Source organism: Caretta caretta, chromosome 8 (genome assembly GCF_965140235.1).
Source record: "Caretta caretta isolate rCarCar2 chromosome 8, rCarCar1.hap1, whole genome shotgun sequence".
NCBI classification, from domain to species: Eukaryota; Metazoa; Chordata; order Testudines; family Cheloniidae; genus Caretta; species Caretta caretta.
The window spans coordinates 26376084-26397798 of record NC_134213.1 but is presented as its reverse complement, the minus strand read 5'-3'; the positions used below and the strand labels follow the sequence as shown (position 1 = coordinate 26397798).

The 21715-nt window shown below is 41.6% G+C and overlaps 2 long non-coding RNA genes across 2 annotated transcripts in view; one reads left to right on the top strand and one right to left on the bottom strand.

Annotated features, from left to right (window-relative positions):
* Window positions 1-14311, bottom strand: part of LOC142072969 (uncharacterized) — a 528710-nt gene extending 514399 nt beyond the window's left edge. Inside the window, exon 1 of the long non-coding RNA XR_012669604.1 lies at window positions 13865-14311. This is a non-coding gene — a long non-coding RNA (uncharacterized LOC142072969). The remainder of the gene's footprint in view (window positions 1-13864) is intronic.
* On the top strand, window positions 8571-10330 carry LOC142073081 (uncharacterized). Its single transcript, XR_012669769.1, has 2 exons — window positions 8571-9058; window positions 10164-10330. It is a non-coding gene; the product is annotated as an uncharacterized LOC142073081 (long non-coding RNA).
* Window positions 14312-21715: the final 7404 nt, after the last annotated feature.

Here is a 21715-nt window from a genome sequence, read left to right as displayed (position 1 = left end):
TAGATAAAAACATATGTTTTTGCTACAAGTGCTGTTTGAGCTCCCAAGAAAAACTTAGGACGTAACAGAACTCACAGGATGTGACCCTGAATTGCAAATGGTAGATGAATTTCCTGCATCAAAGATGCACATTTCACCTTCACCACCTTTTCTGATTGCTTCTCGCAACCTGCAAACATTACTCAGACTTATTTGGAATCAGAGAGTGATTTGTGCGTGCTAAAAATAGCCTAGTCGTAAAAATATTTCAAAGTCACCTTTTGTTTCCTTGACTTCTATCGTAGTTTATCCAAATCCACATTCCCCAGACATTCTCCCTTGCCATAAATTCAAAGCAAATATTTCTCCTTTCTTGCTCTGTTCAAAAACATCCTTATTAATCAGATTTCTCATTTCAGACTATTAGAGTTTAAATTTACTTTGGGAACTTCTTGGACATATGTTGGCATTTTTAAAAGTTGTTTCCTTAGATCAGAGAGCAAACCTCTTTCATAGGAAACCATGTGAATGAGTTTTTGGATCCCTCACATACAGCTTTAAGATGTCAGTGGTTCATATCAGATCACCAGTTGTTGAAAATGTCTTAACTTTCTACATTTTTTCTGAGAGCGCACACAAGGGTGTGTGTTGAACAGACACTTCTTGCCCTCAGATCTTCTTAGAACTATAACTAACAACAATAGGAATAATACTGAAGATATGGCATGGAAGTATACTTGTATACACACAAGGCTCCCAATAAATACATTCACTTTCTTTCATTGGGGTTTGATACCACATAAAACTCTTTAAAAAATAACCAGCATGTGTTTTCATAGACTAATATGACAATTAATGCAACCTACTCTTCCTTATTAGTGGATGTTGGCTGTTATGTGAGAGAGGGGTAGGTGGATACATGGCCATGGCTCCTTGCATGATAGATAACGAAAACGAGAGAGGGACTGGTTAAATACAAATGTTACTGCTCACCACACTCTCCCTCGTCCCTCCAGCTATCTCCTTTTGAGTGGTTCGTCTCCTCCACATCCCCAGGGCAACTCAATCTCACAGAAGATATAATTGAGCATTACAGAATTGGGCCAGTTTAAGATTTGGGATAACAATTACTTTTTCCTGATTGGTTTTACCATTCTTGGCTGTAATGCCCATGAGATCTCTTAGTTTCCTGCAGCATGACTAAGTCTCGTTGCCTCCTATGGGCCTCATGAAAACAAAATAAAGGTACTAGGACTTCTGTGATGCAACGATAGCAGACATTCAAACATTATAAAAAAGATATCAAAAATGAAAGACCTTCAGAATATTGTGTGTCTCAGAAAACCTTGATTGGCTGTACCAAAAAATAAAAATTGAGCTATTATTTACAGTTTTATAGTAAAGGAAAAGGAATTATTATGCAAGGGGAGATGGTTATAGATGAGTGCCTGAACACATTTTGTACTGTGTCTTTTTTATTGTTTGTAATTATTTGCTTTACTTAGGCTATGTCTACACTACGAAATTAGGTTGAATTTATAGAAGTCTTTTTTTAGAAAGCATTTTTATATAGTCCCCAAACAAAATGCTCTAAGTGCATTAAGTGCATTAACTCGGTGGAGTGCTTCCACAGTACCGAGGCTAGCATCGACTTCCAGAGTGTTGCACTGTGGGTAGCTATCCCACGGTTCCCGCAGTCTCCGCTGCCCATTGGAATTCTGGGTTGAGATCCCAATGCCTGATGGGGAAAAAACATTGTTGCGGGTGGTTCTGGGTACATGTCATCAGGCCTTCCCTCCCTCCCTCTGTGAAAGCAACGGCAGACAATCGTTTCGCACCTTTTTTCCTGAGTTACCTGTGCAGACGCCATACTACGGCAAGCATGGAGCCCGCTCAGATCACTTTGGCAATTAGAAGCACATTAAACAGCACGCGCATTATCCAGCAGTATATGCAGCACCAGAACCTGGCAAAGCGAAACCAGGTGAGTAGTCAACGTCAGCGCAGTAATGAGAGTGATGAGCACATGGACACAGACTTCTCTCAAAGCACGGGCCCTGGCAATGTGGGCATCATGGTGCTAATGGGGCAGGTTCATGTGGTGGAACACCGATTCTGGGCTCGGGAAACAAGAACAGACTGGCAGGACCTCATAGTGTTGCAGGTCTGGACGATTCCCAGTGGCTGCGAAACTTTCGCATGCATAAGGGCACTTTCATGGAACTTTGTGACTTGCTTTCCCCTGCCCTGAAGCGCATGAATACCAAGATGAGAGCAGCCCTCACAGTTGAGAAGCGATTGGTAATAGGCCTGTGGAAGCTTGCAACGCCAGACAGCTACCGGTCAGTCGGGAATCAATTTGGAGTGGACAAATCTACTGTGGGGGCTGCTGTGGTGCAAGTAGCCCACGCAATCAAAGATCTGCTGATATCAAGGGCAGTGACCCTGGGAAATGTGCAGGTCATAGTGGATGGCTTTGCTGCAATGGGATTCCCTAACTGTGGTGGGGTCATAGATGGAACCCATATCCCTATCTTGGAACCGGAGCACCAAGTCGGTGAGTACATGAACCGCAAGGGGTACTTTTCAATAGTGCTGTAATCACTGGTGGATCACAAGGGATGTTTCACCAACATCGACATGGGATGGCCGGGAAAGGTACATGACGCTCGCATCTTCAGAAACTCTGGTCTGTTTCAAAAGCTGCAGGAAGGGACTTTATTCCCAGACCAGAAAATAACCATTGGGGATGTTGAAATGCCTATAGTTATCCTTGGGGACCCAGCCTAACCCTTAATGCCATGGCTCATGAAGCCGTACACAGGCAGCCTGGACAGTAGTCAGGAGCTGTTCAACTACGGGCTGAGCAAGTGCAGAATGGTGGTAGAATGTGCATTTGGACGTTTAAAAGCTCACTGGCGCAGTTTACTGACTTGGTTAGACCTCAGTGAAACCAATATTCCCACTGTTATTACCGCTTGCTGTGTGCTCCACAGTATCTGTGAAAGTAAGGGGGAGATGTTTATGGCAGGGTGGGAGGTTGAGACAAATTGCCTGGCTGCTTGTTACGCGCAGCCAGAAACCAGGGAGATTAGAAGAGCACAGGAGGGCGCGGTGCGCATCAGAGAATCTTTGAAAACCAGTTTCATGACTGGCCAGTCTACGGTGTGAAAGTTCTGTTTGTTTCTCCTTGATGAAACCCCCCGCCCCTTGGTTCACTCTACTTCCCTGTAAGCTAACCACCCTTCCCTCCTCCCTTCGATCACTGCTTGTAGAGGCAATGAAGTCATTGTTACTTCACATTCATGCATTATTTATTAATTCATAATATTCATAACACAAATAGGGGGATAACTACCAAGGTAGCCCAGGAGGGGTGGTGGAGGAGAGAAGCACCGGGAGGGGTGGTGGAGGAGGGAAGGACAAGGCCACACAGCACTTTAAAAGTTTAAAACTTTAAAACTTATTGAATGCCAGCCTTCTGTTGCTTGGGCAATCCTCTGGGGTGGAGTGGCTGGAGGGCCGGAGGCCCCCCCACGGCATTCTTGGGCATCTGGGTGAGGAGGCTATGGAACTTGGGGAGGAGGACGGTTGGTTACACAGGGGCTGTAGCGGCGGTCTGTGCTCCTGCTGCCTTTCCTGCAGCTCAACCACATGCTGGAGCATATTAGTTTGATCCTCCAGCAGCCTCAGCATTGAACCCTGCCTCCTCTCATCACGCTGCCACCACCTTTCAGCTTCAGCCCTCTCTTCAGACCACCACTTACTCTCCTCCGCCCGCCACCTCTCCTCCCGGTCATTTTGTGCTTTCCTGCACTCTGACATTGTCTGCCTCCACGCATTTGTCTGTGTTCTGTCAGTGTGGGAGGACAGCAAGAGCTCAGAGAACATTTCATCGTGAGTGCATTTTTTTCACCTTCTAATCTTCACTAGCCTCTGGGAAGGAGAAGATCCTGTGATCATTGAAACACATGAAGCTGGTGGAGAAAAAAAAAGAGGCAGTGGTATTTAAAAAGACACATTTTCTAGAACAATGGCTACACTCTTTACCTTGCTGTTAACATTACATACATAGCACATGTGCTTTCGTTCCAAGGTCGCATTTTGCCTCCCCCCACCACGTGGCTAGCCCGTCACCCCTCCTCGTGGCTAACAGCAGAGAACATTTCTGTTCAGCCACAGGCAAACAGCCCAGCAGGAACGGGCACCTCTGAATGTCCCCTTAAGAAAAGCACCCTATTTCAACCAGGTGACCATGAATGATATCACTCTCCTGAGGATAACACAGAGAGATAAAGAACAGACGTTGTTTGAATGCCAGCAAACATACACTGCAATGCTTTGTTCTACAATGATTCCCGAGTACATGCTACTGGCCTGGTATGGTAAAGTGTCCAACAATGGTGGACGGAATAAGGCTGCCCTCCCCAGAAACCTTTTGCAAACGCTTTGGGAGTACATCCAGGAGAGCCGCAAATGCCAGGGCAAATTAATCATTAAACATGCTTGCTTTTAAACCATCTATACTATTTTAAAAAGGTACACTCACCAGAGGTCCTTTCTCCACCTGGTGGGTCCGGGAGGCAGCCTTGGGTGGGTTTGGGGGGTACTGGCTCCAGGTCCAGGGTGAAAAACAGTTCCTGGCTGCTGGGAAAACCGGTTTCTCTGCTTGCTTACTGTGAACTGTCTACAACTTCATCATCATCATCTTCCTCGTCCCCAAAACCTGCTTCCGTGTTGCCTCCATTTCCATTGAAGGAGTGAAACAACATGGCTGTGGTAGTGGTGGCTGAACCCCCTAAAATGGCATGCAGCTCATCATAGAAGTGGCATGTTTGGGGCTCTGACCTGTAGCGGCCGTTTGCCTCTCTGGTTTTCTGGTAGGCTTGCCTCAGCTTCTTAAGTTTCACACGGCACTTCTTCGGGTCCCTGTTATGGCCTCTGTCCTTCATGCCCTGGGAGATTTTGACAAATGTTTTGGCATTTCGAAAACTGGAATTGAGTTCTGATAGCACGGATTCCTCTCCCCATACAGCGATCAGATCCCGTACCTCCAGTTCGGTCCATGCTGGAGCTCTTTTGCGATTCTGGGACTCCATTATGGTCACCTCTGCTGATGAGCTCTGCACTCACCTGCAGCTTGCCACGCTGGCCAAACAGGAAATTGAAATTCAAAAGTTTGCAGGCCTTTTCCTGTCTACCTGGTCAGTGCATCTGAGTTGAGAGTGCTGTCTAGAGCAGTCACAATGGAGCACTCTGGGATAGCTCCCGGAGGCCAGTACCATCTAATTGCGTCCACAGTACTCCAAATTTGACCGGGCAAGTCCGATTTCAGCACTAATCTCCTTGTCGGGGGTGGAGTAAGGAAATCGATTTCAAGAGCCCTTTAAGTCGAAAAAAGGGCTTTGTGGTGTGGACGGGTGCAGGGTTAAATAGATTTAATGCTGCTAAATTCGACCTCAACTCCTAGTGTAGACCAGGGCTTAGGGCCTAAACCTGCAAGATGCTAAGCACCATAAACTCCCATGGAATTAAATGGGAATTGAGGGTCCTAAATACAAGGACACAATGGCTCCCAGGATTAGGCTCTCAGACAGTAGAGATGATTCAGCTAATTAATAGCAATATTGTGTGAAGCTGATTTATAAAGACTAAACTAGGCTCCAGCTGGAATGAGGATCAAGTCTTCAATAGAATATTTTGGTACCAAACTGTATGGAGTTGACAAAGATAACATGCCAGGCTAGTGAGTTGTCAGCAGTAAGGTCCAGATTTGTAAAGGTATTTTGGCATTGCTGTGCTCAGTATTGCAATATGTACCTGATTCAGGAGCCTAAATCTCATTTTCAAAACAAATGTAGGCACTTTGGAACCAAAATCCCAATGACGTATCAAACCAATCAATTAAGGATGTTAAATCCCAGTTTCTGCTGTTAGCCATAGTCATTGTTGACTGCTACCAGAATAAATTTGATGAAATTGCTTCAGACTCCAAAACATTCAACTGGAAAGTATTTACATACAATCTTGGGAAATCTTGAATAAACTTTCTTTTTGAAAGAAGTGAACAAAATTAATGTTTCATAGAAGGATTTGGTCATATTAATAATTTGCTGTTCGATTACTTTTATCACCTACATTATACAATGTGTGATTCACTCAGAACTATAACGTGTTGTACAGAAGGCACAGAATATGGTCCTCAGACTTTAAACCAACACCAGAAAGCAGTTCATTATTGTTTCCAGCTCTTTTTTTCTCCTTTTACTGCATTTTACACCCTACATCCTCATTTAAAATTATGTTAAGTTTTGTTCTGTGTATTTAGACATATCCATTCTTGAATTAACCTGTATTGCAGGCCTGTTGGGAGTCATTTTGTTTGAACATCTGGACTCACCACATTTTTTTACTGGAAGAAAATCATCATTTATAAGTTGTGATGAGTATTAAAAAGGGGGGGGGGAATGAAGATGAGCCTCCATCTGTTTAGTGCATTATAAGAGAAGTGTACACAAAAGTTTGTGTTTTAGAAGTTTATGGTGTGAATTGGAGATGAGCTGCTTATTAGAACATCCAACAAAATAGCTTTATATATAGTATCAATTTAATCTGATCCTAATTTAAATAACAGTTTAGCTAATATTATTGTTTAACCTGTATAGTTATTTCAAATAGTTCCAATTTACAAACTAAAGGCATAGTGCCCATCTGGTGGGGAGGAAGATAGAGGTATAAAAATGCCTTAATGTGACCTTCATTCCATATATACTTCCACCCATGCCCCTGATCCTGGGGCCATCTGAGGGCCAATTCAGCCTCCAACTCAATTTAAATCAGCGCTAAAATTGTGCCTGGGTGACTGTGGCCCCCAAAAGACCATTCCAGCAGCTCAGACTCACTGAAGCTGGGCACACGCCCCTTTCCTAGGCCATGCTTCCTACACCAGGAGCTAGGAGGAGCGTTGAAGACCCACTACATCAGTTCTGCATTACCTGGGCATTCAGTGCACACAGAGAGAAACCACGCAGGTCAGAGCAGTTCAAAGGGGTCCCAACAGAGCTGAGGATCTGGCCCTAAAATTTTTATAATAAAGCAGAAATACTCCCATTCAGAAGACTAGAGAAAGGTGTAATTCCTTATTTAGATTAATCATGATACAAAGCCAATTGTTTATCGTCATGCATGTTATAATAGTATCAAGCTGTTCAGACATGTACTGCAGTATTAAAATGCAGTTTAATTGCAACTAGTAATTTTTACTTTCCCTAAATGACTAGCTGGTATTTGAGTTCTATATATGTACATGTGCGTGTGTGCACACACGTACATGCAAACACAGAGAAATAGTGATTCTATATCTCTTTTGTTTGAAATGAATTAATCTTCATATAGGAACCCTATGGGTTTTATTTACAGCATATCTATCTGTCAGTAGCAACTAATTAATTGGAGTCTGTCTCAGTCTCAGAACAACCTTAAAGCCAGTAATATTTCCCTGTGCAGATTAAAGGAAAGTTAATTTGAAAAGAATTTCTAAAATGTCAGGAACCCTTTAATCAAATAAAGAAAGATCATGACAGAAAAAAAAGCCTCTTTATTCACTGACATTGTATTGGTTGCAGAATGACTTAAATTCTGTAAAGACATGCATGCAACTCTAGGTGACCAGTTGATCATACGTGGGAGAGGCTCAGATAGTGCTGCATTGGGGGTATCAGGGCATAAACAAACTGATACCTTTTTCATTGGCACCAATGAAAACAATAAATAATTATTACATTTTATCCGTCCCTTTCAGGATCAGATACTCGGGTAGTGAAAATTGGCTTCAGTAGAGCTATGGTTAGATCCCCATCTGATGTAACTGTGTCTTAATTGCCTTGTGTTTGGGATTAAATCAACCCATTAATATAATGACAACATTGGGTGCCATCTGTCATTTTTATACCACACTCATTGCCATCATCTCTGAACACACAGAGTTTAATTTTTTTTTTGCAAATATTTGTATTTTAAGTTCCTCTGACTCATCTCTCTCATATTGGGGCATGTGCATTTATTAGTGCTGTAAGAAAGCAAAGTCAAGTAATCCTTCCACTCTGTGGCATGGATAGAATCAAAACAGCAAACTTTAATTTCTGAACCAAACCCTTCACCAGTGGCAGAGATCGGAGAGATGAGCCAATACAGAGTTGTCATCCATGAGCTCAGATCCCACAGAAGCTCTCTGGAGTCAATATGCATATTCAGATCTCTGTGTCACACTGGAACGGGGAGTAGCTGGGATGTGGCCACCCTATGTATTAGTCTCATCTAGGAAACTGTGCATCTTATCCTACAAAGTGCTAATTTCCTCCTGTGTGTGTTTTTAATTTGCACTGGAGTCAGTGGGGGTTGAGGAATATTCAGTGCCTTGCTGGCTCTCTCTGCATTTCATTTCCCAACAAAGTCATAACAGCATTAACTCCCATGTGGTGGCATCTAGTCCACATTCAGACAGAAGAGAATTATGAAGCCACAAGCAGCTCTCCAATGTCAGTATGGCTTCTGAGTGGAGCCTGGAGTATGGATAGGAACAGAGTGGAAAAGGGGATTCTACCTGGCTGCCCCAAGGGTCTTTCATTTCCTTTGAGAAGGTGCATGTAGAAGACTTAACTTCTGTTGGAGAGACAAGCTTTTGTGTCACAAAGAGCTCTTCTTCAGCTCTGCGTGGCTTGAAAGCTACTTTCTCTCACCAACAGAAGTTGGTCCAATAAAAGATATTATCTCACCCAGCTTGTCTCTCTAATATTCTGGGACCAACATGGTTACAGCTACACTGCATTAGTATAAGGTGTACATCCTTTTCATGGCTACAAATCCCTTTCTCTGCAGTAGAGGCTGCACTCAAAACTCTGAATTGCCAAATATCCCCCCAACAACTTTTGCTCTATCCCTTGGGATCAGATAAGAGTTTAAAGTTTTTGTGGCTTATTTTCCTTTAATTTATAGAAGCATGGAACAGAGAAGTCTTTGTGGACTCCAAACATGCAATAAGGACAACAGCCTCATTGCACCAGTTATGTGACTAAACCTGGTAAGATTTCTGAGTCTTATGTATTATTTTTTTTAATCCACAATGTTGCCAACTCTCTTGATATTTAATATGGTACTTTTCTAAAATCCACAGCTCATAAAGTTATGTGATTAGGTGAAAAAAATCTTTCTTTTAGAAAAAGTTTCTTGCCCTCATGACTGTGGAGGAAAGCTTGCAAATGTGACTCAAGTGCACCCCCAAAGAAAAAAAGAAAACAAAGAGACAAACTAAATAAAAGTCAAAACTTCCAAAAAAATCCTGATTTTTATGCCAATCTTATGATTTTGGGGGGTGCCTGACTCATTTCCCCATTGCTTCAGTTTGGCAATGCTTAATATATGTTCACAACATTCACTGCAACAGCTTCTTCAGTACCATCACAGTGTATGGAGTGAACGCTTAATAGCAAGAGTAAGGAATGTGGTACAGATCCATATTTACTGACTGTAAAATGAAAGTCAGTATGAAAACTAGTTAGTGCACACACAACCGTTGCTGTTCACTATTTCACCTTTCTGCTTTAAAACTTTATTTCTGAAAACATCAAGAGTAATAAGACAGCCTCTTTTTAATAGTGCACAAAAATCTCACCTCTTCTGGTGTAACAAGACTTAAATTGACTTGGAATATACATAATTCCTTTGCCGAGTTCAGTTCTGCTGCTTATGGTGACTGTTAGAGTTCCTTAGGGTTCACTCTGAGACTAAAAGTATACTGAGGACCAACCAGAAGACTTGTATTTTAACCATTTGAGATCAACTACAGCTGTGAAGCTAAATTTATAGTGAATCTGAGATAGTCTAAACTAATATATTTGCATCTTCTGGCCACTTCACCATTCCATTGTACTAAGACTCAATCAGTTTGACTCATTTAGTCATGCACCTGTTTACAAGCATGCAACTTACATCACTTTACATTTGGCCCACTGAGTCTGTTGGTGTCTAGATTGGTTTCATTACAAACTGAGGCACTGAAATAACAGGGAGCAGCAGGGAACACAGCTAACGAGAGAGGCAGTTAAAGTAGGCTGCTTAAGAGAGCCTTTTAGGTTTAAGTTACTTGAATTTAAATACCCCTCTAAATCTAGTTTGCTTTCTTTCAGGAGATGTCCTATCATCTTTATACAGGACTACTCTTACACATGAGCAGAGCAAGCTTGCCCTTTCACAGTTTTTTTTAAATCAAATATGTGAAGAGTATTGTTGATGAAAAATATAATTGACAGAAGGGAATTGATTGTATTTGTCTTTAATAAACAATTCAATACAAGATTGTATTCGTCTTCAATAAACTATACATTCTGGGGTGAAGTAGCAGATCTACTCTTTGAGAGAGAAGTCTTTTGAGTGTAAGGTGACTAGATGTCCCGATTTTATAGAGACAGTCCCGATTTTGGGGTCTTTTTCTTATATAGGCTCCTATTACCCGATTTTTCACATTTGCTGTCTGGTCACCCTATTTGAATGAAAAAAAGTGGCATTCTTTCCAATCAAACATTCTGACTGGCTGACCATTCCTAAGGAGCTTCAAATTTCAACTGGAGTGCAAAGCTAACTGGAAAGTCAGAGCTTTTGTTATTTTCCTTCCTATAACCTGGAAATGAAGGGACAGATATTTTGATTGCAGAATTCTGTGTGTATATGAGTTACACAGTCCAGAGTAGCACTGCAGACAGACAATCAGGTGACATTGAACAGCAGACTGTAACAGAGACATGTTTGTAAAATAGTTTGCAAAATCTCACACAACTTGCCTACCTTCCAAACAAGAGACTAGGAAACAGATATGCTTATAATCATAACGAGAAACCCTCAGTATCACCAGCACATTCAAAGTAATCCGGTTTTCTCTTCATATGTTGCTACGTATTGGTAAGGAAAGCTATTGCTTCTAAAAGGAGAATACATTCAACTAAAAAGGACAAATCCTTTGGACTTTCTGTATATAGGGAAGGGGAAGACATTTGTACTCAGGTTGCTCAGTGCCAACCTTGAAGTGACAGGAATTTGTAAGGGCCAAGTCCTTGCTGACTAACCAGTGTATCACAGCACTTTGCAGAAAAAATGCCACAATGAGACAGATGGAAGTAGAGCTCCTAGAGCCTGAACCAGGCTGGGGTGGCTGAGGAAAGTGTATTATCCTGGAGACGGACAGGAAGCGTTATTTCTGCTGTAACATGGTAGGGCAGGAGATGGCACACTGATTTTTAGTCACACTAAAGATCCTTTAAGATGCCTTTATGCTCCCAGAGTGCTGTAAAGTGGGCAGAAATGGCCCCCTGAAAATACCCCCTACTCATGGGGCTTCTTGGCCAGTACAGAGCTGCCATAATGGTTGTACATTAGCCATGCACCCAGCACTGGGGATAGATCAGGGATTTGTTGAGGGGAAGAGCCAAAGTACACAGTACTTTGGCTATGCTCTGCTTCTCAAAGGTCACAGGGAGCCATGGGAAGCAGAGTACAAATTTGAACAGCACTTCCAGGAGTAGCATAGCCCATTATACCCTCCTGCATAGGCTATAGCTTCCTGCATGGCCCCACATGGTATGGGGCTATATCCGTCAATTTAAATGGATCTAGGACAATTTACACTACCTTAGCCTCTGTCCTGGGATATGCAAAGGCCTCCTGTGCTCCCTCTCCATCCCCACCCCAAGTGCAGGACCAGAGTAACTGAGAATCAGACATGTGTCCAGAGGCTCTTTAAGAGTGCACTTATGGCACCAGTCCTTGCCTTGCTCCTCATTTAGCCTGTATTCCTCACAGATACAAGGGTCCTGATCCCATGAGTATACTCCTAACCTGCCCCAATACAATCCCACTGAGGCGTTCAGCACTACTGGGAACATTAGCACCCCATCCACATGTGCAAACCCTCATCCACACACTCTGCACAAGGGGAACAGATCCTCAGCTGGGGTGAATTGGCATAGTTTCACTGAAGTCAATGGAGCTACACCAACTTGCACCAGCTAAAGGTGCTCGTTCAAGTGTTGGCAGCACCGTTATCGCTGCCTCCCACACAGAGCTCGGCGGAGTGGGAAGGAAACCCTTGTCAACTTGCAAACTTTATCTTTTTAAACCACCTTTTGTTTGTACTGTCGGCTGAAATCTGCTCCCACAGAAACCAATTAGAGTTTTTCCCAGTAACGTAAATGGGAGGATTGGGCCCCTGATTTATTCCAATCACTACAGTTACTCTGCTCATACCTTTCTCTCAACTTTGTTGAAATCTCTCAATACAGCTTCCAAGTTTGCTCTCTCTAATAGGACATTCCTTTAGGTCATGTGACAGCATGCTGGAGAAAGTCATTGGCATCCATCCAATCCCAAAAGCTTCACAGCCTACCTTCTGTGAAGCCCTATGGTACACTATGCAGACTGCCCATGGAGCGAAACACAGTTACGAAACTAAAGCTAGTAAAAAAAAGAGAGTCAAAAGACAGCATATGTATCAGAAAATTCTTCTATGCAAGATTCCTTATGATCTTACAGTAACTCAGTGCTGGATACAATCCCCAAACATGTGCGCTACTAGAGTTTGCTTTAATCCTGTCTTCATTATTAATGGCGTGTCAAAGTTAAACCAGAACCATAAAAGTGTTACCACAATATCTTTAGATGGGTATGTCTGAGAGTCTTGTGTGAAGTAATTAGACAGGAACAGCACTTAAGTGAAAGGTGTGTTACTAGGAAGTGCTGGAAATGGGAAAGTTACAGATTGGCAGCAAGTAACTGAGAAAAGACTTATTTAGACACTTACTGGAATAAGTGACATTTAAATTTAATGTTCAATGTCCCTAGAACAGTTTTTACTATCCATCCTCTTCCAGTTTCCTTAGCTGTCTTTTCTTGTCATACAACAGTGATTCATTTGAACTTTTTTTTATCTTAAGCACAAAGAATTCCCAGAATGGTGTGACATCCAAGGATATATCCAGCCAGTAGCTAAAGTATTAGAAATTATCATCCTTATAAACTTCAGAAAGTCAAAACCTTTGCCAATTTTTTCACTCATTTACTCTTAGCTTCGAAGTATAAAATGCTCAATATTATTCATTTATTGGAAGTTTGTTAAAGTCTGTGCAAAAAAAAAAAAGTTACCATTTAACCTAACTACTAACAGCATAATCATCTAACTGATTGCCAATTATAGCCAAGTTACTTCTTGTTTGAAATATTTCAAAGATACCATATATAAAATCTTAACTTTTAATTCAATATTTTTAAAAACTGCCCACCTGCAGTCGATGACACTAACGTAACAGCTCATTGTGCATAATAAAAGTCACTTCTGTCATGTGTACATGATGAGAACACACATTTCTGCAAATGGGATGAGTATGACTAAACTCTCAAAACTATCATGGTTCAGTGAACCATTATTGGTTGCAGTGGAGTAGGGGTTAAAAAAGTTAACCACTCGGCCATTATATTTTACATTAGGGTACCGTACCTAAGAAATTAATGATTATAAACACGGTCATAAGTAAAGCCATAGATACTGAACATAGACATTAAGCAATGCATCTCAAGTCACATTCTGAGCTCAAGTTCCTTAACTGGGAAGTTTAAGTTTTAAGATAAAAAATAATCATGATCTTTAGTGCTGAGCAAAGATTTAAATCATCTGCAAAGTATATTGCAGATTTTCTTAGAAATTAACTTATTCAAACGTAGCATGACATAAGCACCCACAGTACTTCTAAGTGTTCAATAACAGCCAGGCATTGAATCAAAAAGTAATCATCGTTAATGTACATCACTTTATAAAGGTGTCATAGATGTATAAATTTCTTACCTGCCTTGGGTGATTCTTGCTTGAAAAGGTTCGTTCTGTGAAAGATGCAAGTCTTTATAAATAAATTAGAAGCAAAGGTGCGCTTAGCACTTCCAGTTTTCAGCAAAGCTCAAGTGTTACATGCAAAGTAATAAATTGGCTCCTCAAAGTATCTCGGACCATATTAATGGGAACAGTTACAGTCACTGCTTGCAAGGTTGCTGATGCTGTTCCTTCTGCCTTCTGCCTTTGCAGAGAAACCTAATGTATGAATGAGCCAGAGAGCATCCCTGTCTTTTTATCTCTCCCCCTCTCTCTCTAACGGTGAGTTAGCATTCAGTTTATTCTGCAGATGGGTGGGAGAGGACAAACTGACAGACAATTGTGCCGTTTCCTCCCCTGCCAAGGCACAGGAATGTGTTGTGAATAAAGATAAAGCCCTTCACCAGTGCACCACACCACTCTCTAGATAAGAGCTGCAAGGATGCGCTGTGCTGTGCTGTTCTTCAGCATGCAGACAAGCCTTAAACACAGCCGGACAAACTCATCATGCTTTCCTCACTGAAGACTTGCACCAATAACTTTTGTGGGGGACCACCCCTCTTCTATACAAGGCAACCAGATTCTCTGCAGGTGACATGATCAATGACTTTTAATTGTCTATGTTATAAAAAGCAACTTACGCTTACTGTTCCCATATTTTGTTAAACGCGCTGCACAGAACATTGTCCCTCCTTATAAGTTCAGTCAGATCAATGTAATGTAGTTAGGCCCAAACTGTAAGTTGTTTAAAGAGTTTTGCAAGCCAATAGAAACAGAAACATTTCCATATCTTTTTTCCAATTAAAAATAAATAAATAAGAACTCCCCAGCTGTGCTGGAAACCCAGTCACAATGCCTTGTGCTAGTCCCTGGGAAATTGAAAGTGAAACTGAATATGAACAGGAACACTAACTAGTTTAGCAAGTAGTATCCAAAATGAGTAACTTGCAGAAAGTAAATACTTATAGCATTATGTATGAAATGTAAATTGATAAGTATACAGATAATGAATTATTATAAAGTTTGCAAATACTAACTACTATTTGCAAGTTGAAGGCAAAATTCTTTGTAAATAAAGTATTTTTAGGACATACACAATACTTCAGTTTGAAGCTAGACCCCTCCTTCCCTATCCCACCGGCAGAAAAACCTGTGAGAAAAAACAAAACAAAAACAAACCTGTCCCCCATTAACATCATGATCTGACCTACTGAGAGGATCCACAGGGAAGGAAAATGATATGAAGATCTCCAGCACCTATCAAGCCTCCCCTCGTGGCATAATGGTTTGAGGCCCTATGAAGTTCACAGAAGTCAAGGCGTTTCAATCCTGAGTGCCTTCGGAATCTCTGGGGAAAGGACACTCCAGATTAGTGAAGACCAGAGTTATTCTGTAGGGAGGATTTATGCCTCCATGCTGCTCTGTTGTATTTGCAGGAGCCACACTACATTGGCTGGGTCCCTGTGCAGTTTCTTAGTACAAGCCACAAAATTGTCCCGATTTTACCTATTTTACTTCCTTACTTCCATGTGGAAGTCCAGCTGCTGGGCAGGAGACCTCCTGGTTCTCCTCTTCCAGTGTTTGACCTGATCCATCCTCCTGTAGGGTCTGTAGTATGGTGAGTTAAAATGGAGAAAGAGGGTCAGGTTTTAGGAAGGTCTTAGGCCAGTGGTGGGCAACCTGTGGCCCACGGGCCACACCCAGCCAGTCAGGGCAAGCCTCTGGCGGGCTGCCAGACCATTTGTTTACATTTTCACTGCTTCCTGCAGTTCCCAGTGGCCGCGGTTCACTGTTCCCAGACAATGGGAGATGCAGGAAGTGGTGCGGGCCTGCGGACAGTCAACATCCGCAAAATGTCTTGCAGCCTGCAATCAGCTTACCCTGATGGGTCACATGCAGTCTGTGGGCCGCAGGTTGCCCACCACTGGTCTAAATGGACAAGGCAGACACAGGGTGGGGAGAGGAGTAGAACACACAAGCAGAGTGAACAATGGGATGTCAGCAAACGGCATGTTAGTTCTACAGTTCGTTTTCTGATATGTGGGTGGGTTCAGTTTGGAGGGGATCAGCCAAAGGGAAAGAAGAGGGGGTACTGAGGGGAAAGGGAGTGAGGGAGACAGAGCAGAGGAGAGACGCTGAGGTAAAGAGACTCTAATGGAGGAGAGGCTTGGAGCAAAGGGCAGAGGAAGTCCAGTCAAAACTGTAGAAAACTCTCCAAAGGACCAGAGGACCCTGCTTTGGCTGCTTCTGTTGGAGTTTCTGGCAGACTTCTCTCTGCAGCTTTCTCCCAAGCCCACATGGTGGGGGAGGAGGGGAGACACCGCTTGGATCCTAGTGCCCCCAGAGAGAGAGAGTGTGCACGTGCGGGGGAGGTGGGGTATCTCCTGCACAGTTTGGGTCCCAGGAGGTGGTGGAGGATGAGGTGGCCCTGGCTAGGCACTATTCCCCCCACACACCCAGTGCCACAGTCCTTGCTTTGGCTGCTTTTACCCCCTCCCTGCTGGAATCTCTGGCTGGCTCCTCTCTGCAGCTTTTTCCCAAGCCCACATAGTGGGGGGTAAAGGGAGACAACACTCTGGTTGAAGTGCCCCCAGAAGGTGTGTGGGGTTCTCCCCTGTACAGTTTGGGTCCAGGGCAGTGCTGGGGGGAGGGATGGCCCTGGCTGGGCCCCATTTGACCCTTCCCCCCACCTCCCAGTGCCACAGTCCCTGCTTTGACTGCTTCTGCCCTACAAATATTTCTCACTGGCTGTACTTTACATGGCCACTAATGAAAAGCTCTTGTCATTATTCACTACTGTCATGCTGTCCGGAGTGGCACAAACCCCAAACTGGTTGTATGTTCTCTAATTACATTTCACCAACCAAGTAACAAGTATGAATTCCTAAAGCACCAGAACAGCTTTAACTTGGAGTCACAGACAGGCCCCTTGGGCACTCTGGTCTATTTTGCCACTCTGGCAAGCTTCTCTTTATGACAGATGGTCCCTTACACCAAAAAATCACAACAATATTCAGGTTTCTCCCAGTCCCAAAGGAGCAGTCACTCATCCCAGATAAATTGTACCCTAGATCTATCACCAAAGACAACACTTGTAGCAAATCCTGTAATAAGCTAACTAAAGATTTATTCACTAGGAAAAGAACATAAAATAGTTATTTACAAGGCTAAAGCAGATAACATATACACCAGAATGAGTTACAGTCTTCAATTCTAAAAGATAACATAAACTTCTACAGTAAACAAATTCCATATATCCTTTAGGGGTAACTCAGGTCTAACAGTTGGGGGTCTTTTGCTTTTGCTTAGCGTTTCTTGACCCTTTAGAATCCAAGCAGCAAAAGGCCAAGTTTCTCCTTTTCTGGGATTTTTTATCCTCCTGTCCCCAGAGCCCAAACTGCAGGTCATGTGCAGGTCATGTGCAGGTCTCCTCTTCTTGGAGGGGGTGAGGAGTGCAATTAACAAAGTCTTTGGTTTTTTGATGTCTCATTTGGTTTCAAAGGCCTTCTAATTGGGCAGGCCCTAACATCTTCTGTAGATAGCCAGTATTTGCATTAGAGAAGGCTTCTTTCCTGTTTTATGAGTTACACAGTTACAGAGGTTTACAATGCAAACCTTTGCTATTGCTTTATAACATGAGATACAGATAAGTGAGACTAATAGATGCAGCATCCTACAAGCTGTTCATAAGATCTAAGCACCAAAAACATTCTTACAACTCTAATATCTATCTTGACAATACTAACAAACAGATGAGCCAGACTGGTTGCCAGCTATGCATCTGCCAGTGTTCAGTGAGGCCTGGGGCCTTGTCATGAGCTGGCACCCAGTTTGCCAGCATCATGACTGCCAGATACACTAAGAATGAATAAATTCCAAACAGCACATGGGGCTCTTCTTTATAAAGAAGGCCCATCCATACATCAGAAAATGGAAACATCCTATGTGAGTTAAGTGACCTATCATGTGGCACAAGCAACTAGAACCCATAGGCTGAGATTTTCAAAGAAGCCTAATCAAGTCCAAAAATGCCTAAATCCCTTGGCTCCTTTGGAAATCCCAGCCATAGAGATCAGTTTACCAAAATGCCAAATACTCAAATATACTCACACCAATTATTTATGAACAACTGTAAATTAAAAAATAACAGGATTCATCTGCACATTATTCATAAACAGGAAAAGGACTACATTTATCTGATAAAAACATGCACAAGTAATTCAACCATTTCTTCCCAGCCCTTAATTGAAATCTGTTTCATTCCACTCATTTAAGACTAATTTCTGATTTAAGTAATATCAGATTCAGTGGAGCCTTAGGAGTTAAGAAGTGTTCGTTCTGGGGGATTGTATGCCCCACAATAGCAATAGGCCATGAGATATGGATACATTCAGTCCAGGTTGTTGCTTTGAATCTAGAAGAGTTCAGTAGTGAATTAAAATCACTATCATCTGATGGCTACTGATGCAAATATGAAATAAACTGGTAGTCTCAGGCCATTCCTTAGAGGCCTACATCACAAAATAGCTACCAAAGTTGCCACTAATTGGCAATCAGGGAACTAAAAATACTGTGTGAATTAAAGAAAAGGTCTCAAAAATAGTAAAATGGGTAAAACAAAGTAATTTTTGCTAGCCCCATTCTCAAACACAGAAGAACTGTTTCATCTGAAATTCCCAAAATATTCAGCCTGAGGCAGATACCTGGCATGGACACAATCAGCCCAAATGATTAAACTTTGGTATAGTTATAAGCAACTGAAAACAGTGTCTTATAATGGGAACTGTCAGGCAACCTTGGTAATAGGCAGTGCTACCTGACCTGTCTACAATAAAAATGTAAACTTCCCAGCTCATGGGCAAACAGAACTAAGCTGCTCACCTTTTGATATTTGCCCCATGACTGGAATATAGCATGATAACAGACAGAACCGCTTCTACATATCTATTCTGTCTGTGTCACTGCTTCCAAGTGGATACTATTACATGAAAGACTATTGCTGCATATATTAATTGTGCATGCTACTAGATCTTTCCCTTCATCTACGGGAGCAGTCTGATCACTCCCACTCTAGTGGTTTCTGGTTGTTGTTGTTGGTTTGTTCAGGATGATGGTGATGATTATAACTGCATAATGCATTTGTTTTTTTATATTGTTTTTCTTTCACTTGTACACCACCTTCCTGCTTCTCAATTAATATGAGAGGTATGTAAGTAGGCAAGTATAGTGCATGAAACAAGTAACAGAGTCCTATTAACGTCTAGTTAGGATACCCCCAACTGTTCTTCTGTGCTCTGATCTACTGCACTGTCTCCATTTCAAGTCAGAGGATAATTAACTAACTCTACATGATTTCCGGCAGGCACCAGTAGTTTACTGATTTATTTGTTGATGTAGAATGGATTTGACAGTACTTTAAGCTTCCAGAGTTGGAGATCTGTTGAAAACTGAAGTAAAATGTAGCATGGTGGGGGTTCCCTTTTAATTCCACTGCCTGATTTACTGAAAATAGTGCCTCACTTGAAGTAGGCCAGCATTGTTTACATCATAGTCCTTGTTCTTCAAATCATCACTTGTGCTTTAAGGGCCTTTGAGTAGTCAAGCCAACTACTTAGAAAGTACTGGTTCATGGTTTCAAGGACCCTATATCTCACTTTTGAAATTTCTTTTAAAGAGATGTTCAACTTGTAAAATTTGGTTCTGGCGCTCAGTTTTGAATATCTCCAAGATTGGATGTGTGCAAATCCAGTGTTTAGCTTGGCTTATGATAACATTAGGTAAATTTAAATGGGAATCTACATTAGATTTATTCTTAGGGTGTTCAGTTCTGGGGTTTTGGCTCAAGATTAGTTCTAATTTGCTCGTTTTATTTGTCCTTTTCTCTGTCCCTCTTCATTTACAATCAATTTTAGGCTCTTGTCATATACATTATATATAAAAGGTAATTTTATAGCATATTTTCATCAAAATAAAAGCTCACAAGCAGGTACGTAATCTGTCAGTTTTTGATGTATGTGTGGTTTCTCAAGAAAATAATGGGCTGTATTTGGAAGCTAGTGAACTAAATAGTCTTTTTAAAGCTAAGAGGTAGCTTTCAAACACACAAAAAAAGGAGGGAAGGTAGATAATTTTGCATCCAATCCTGCATATTTCATGCACTTAAGATGGCCAGTCACTTAAAATGGCATTTGGGGTAAATGAAGAATATAGAATCAGGCCTTTGAGTTGTATATTTACTGATCCATATAACCAATTGTGTCTGGTCTTTCAAACACTGCACTGAAACTCAATATTTTTCAGTTTATAGTAGACTGACTTTTTCATAAACCAAGGGATATTACACTACCAACCTAATGTATTTCTATAGACACAAGCACAACAACTGTCTAAATTATACTTAGTACACTTCAAATATTATAATAGCCAATCTGCTGCACAGTTTGAAACCCATTACAGATGGAGATTTAAAAGTTTGGTCCAGGAAAAGATGATACTAATAGACTCCCTACAAGATACTAGTTTTTTACCGTAAAGTAAAGTAAATAGATTAAATCCGGGGAAAATGTTTCTTAGCAAAAAAGAGAACAAATTTTCATTTGGCCTTGTGTGTTTCCTTTTAATACAGAAGAACATTTTATTTTAAAAGAGAATATGTAGCTTTTCAAAGTAGAGCACGATTATATGAATTGGAGGAAATTTGGACCCATTGATACATTTGGATAAAGAATGCTGAAATAGGTCAAATAATGCCAGACTTCCATTTCACCTGACCTCTACTTTCACTCCCTTCCCCTCCCATTCCTCTAAGCCTCTTCTCTTTTTTGCATTTGAGTATGTCTTTTTTTATAATTGTCATTATTACCTCCACTCTAGCATGTTATAGCTGTGTAATATTGTCTGATTTTCTTTTGGCTGGACTTGTAGCTTTGACAATTTGTAAAGTTGCATAATTACCTACTTTTATTGGCTATCCCGTGAAATGTGATATTTGGTAATGTATACAGCCTATAAGTCATTTACTCTTTTGTATTTGTCATTGTTTCTTTATTGAAATTAATAATAAATAATCTAAAAAAAGAGACTGTCCATGGAGAAACATTCTGTAAGTGGGTTTTTACAATTACATAGGTTGTCTGACAGCTTTGTAATAGCTTGGCTATTCCTAGAGTGTGAAAGACCCAGAAAATCAAGAACAATTCTGCCTTTGAGCTATTGGGATCCTTCACATGCATGAAATGCTAAACACACTCATTATGCATCATTATTTTATGACTATCTAAAACATCTGTATAATAGCTCAGATCACCCAAGAAAAAGTGGTAGCTTCCTGGGACTTTCTTCATTTTAGACAGGAAATTCAAAAAAATGCAGAAAAACAGGGGATTTGCTCTCAAGTCTCTGAAAAAAAGGGAAACCGAATGTTGGAGAAACATCGTGTTTAGGTCTGAAGCCAAAATAAAACATTTTTCAATATTTGCAAAGCATGAATGGGGACTAATCATTTGGAGCTACTTACACCCTGGGTTTGTGGTGACTTCTGAGAGCCTAAATCTTAGTGAAGGACCCCTCTGAAGCTGAATATCTGCAGGAGGGAAGGAGCATTTTTGCAACAGCAGAAAGCAGCCTCAACCTCCCCTCTATGTGAGGACATTTGTGAAGTCCTGGATCCACTGAAATCAATTGCAAAACTCCCTTTGGTTTCAATGCAACCAGGATTCCACTCCATGTAGGGAGGCAGTGCTGCCCAAAAGAGAAGCTAGTGCTGGGCAAGGGTAGGTGATTCAGCCCGTCCCCTGTACAACATTGACAGAAATGATTCTATGGTGCCCC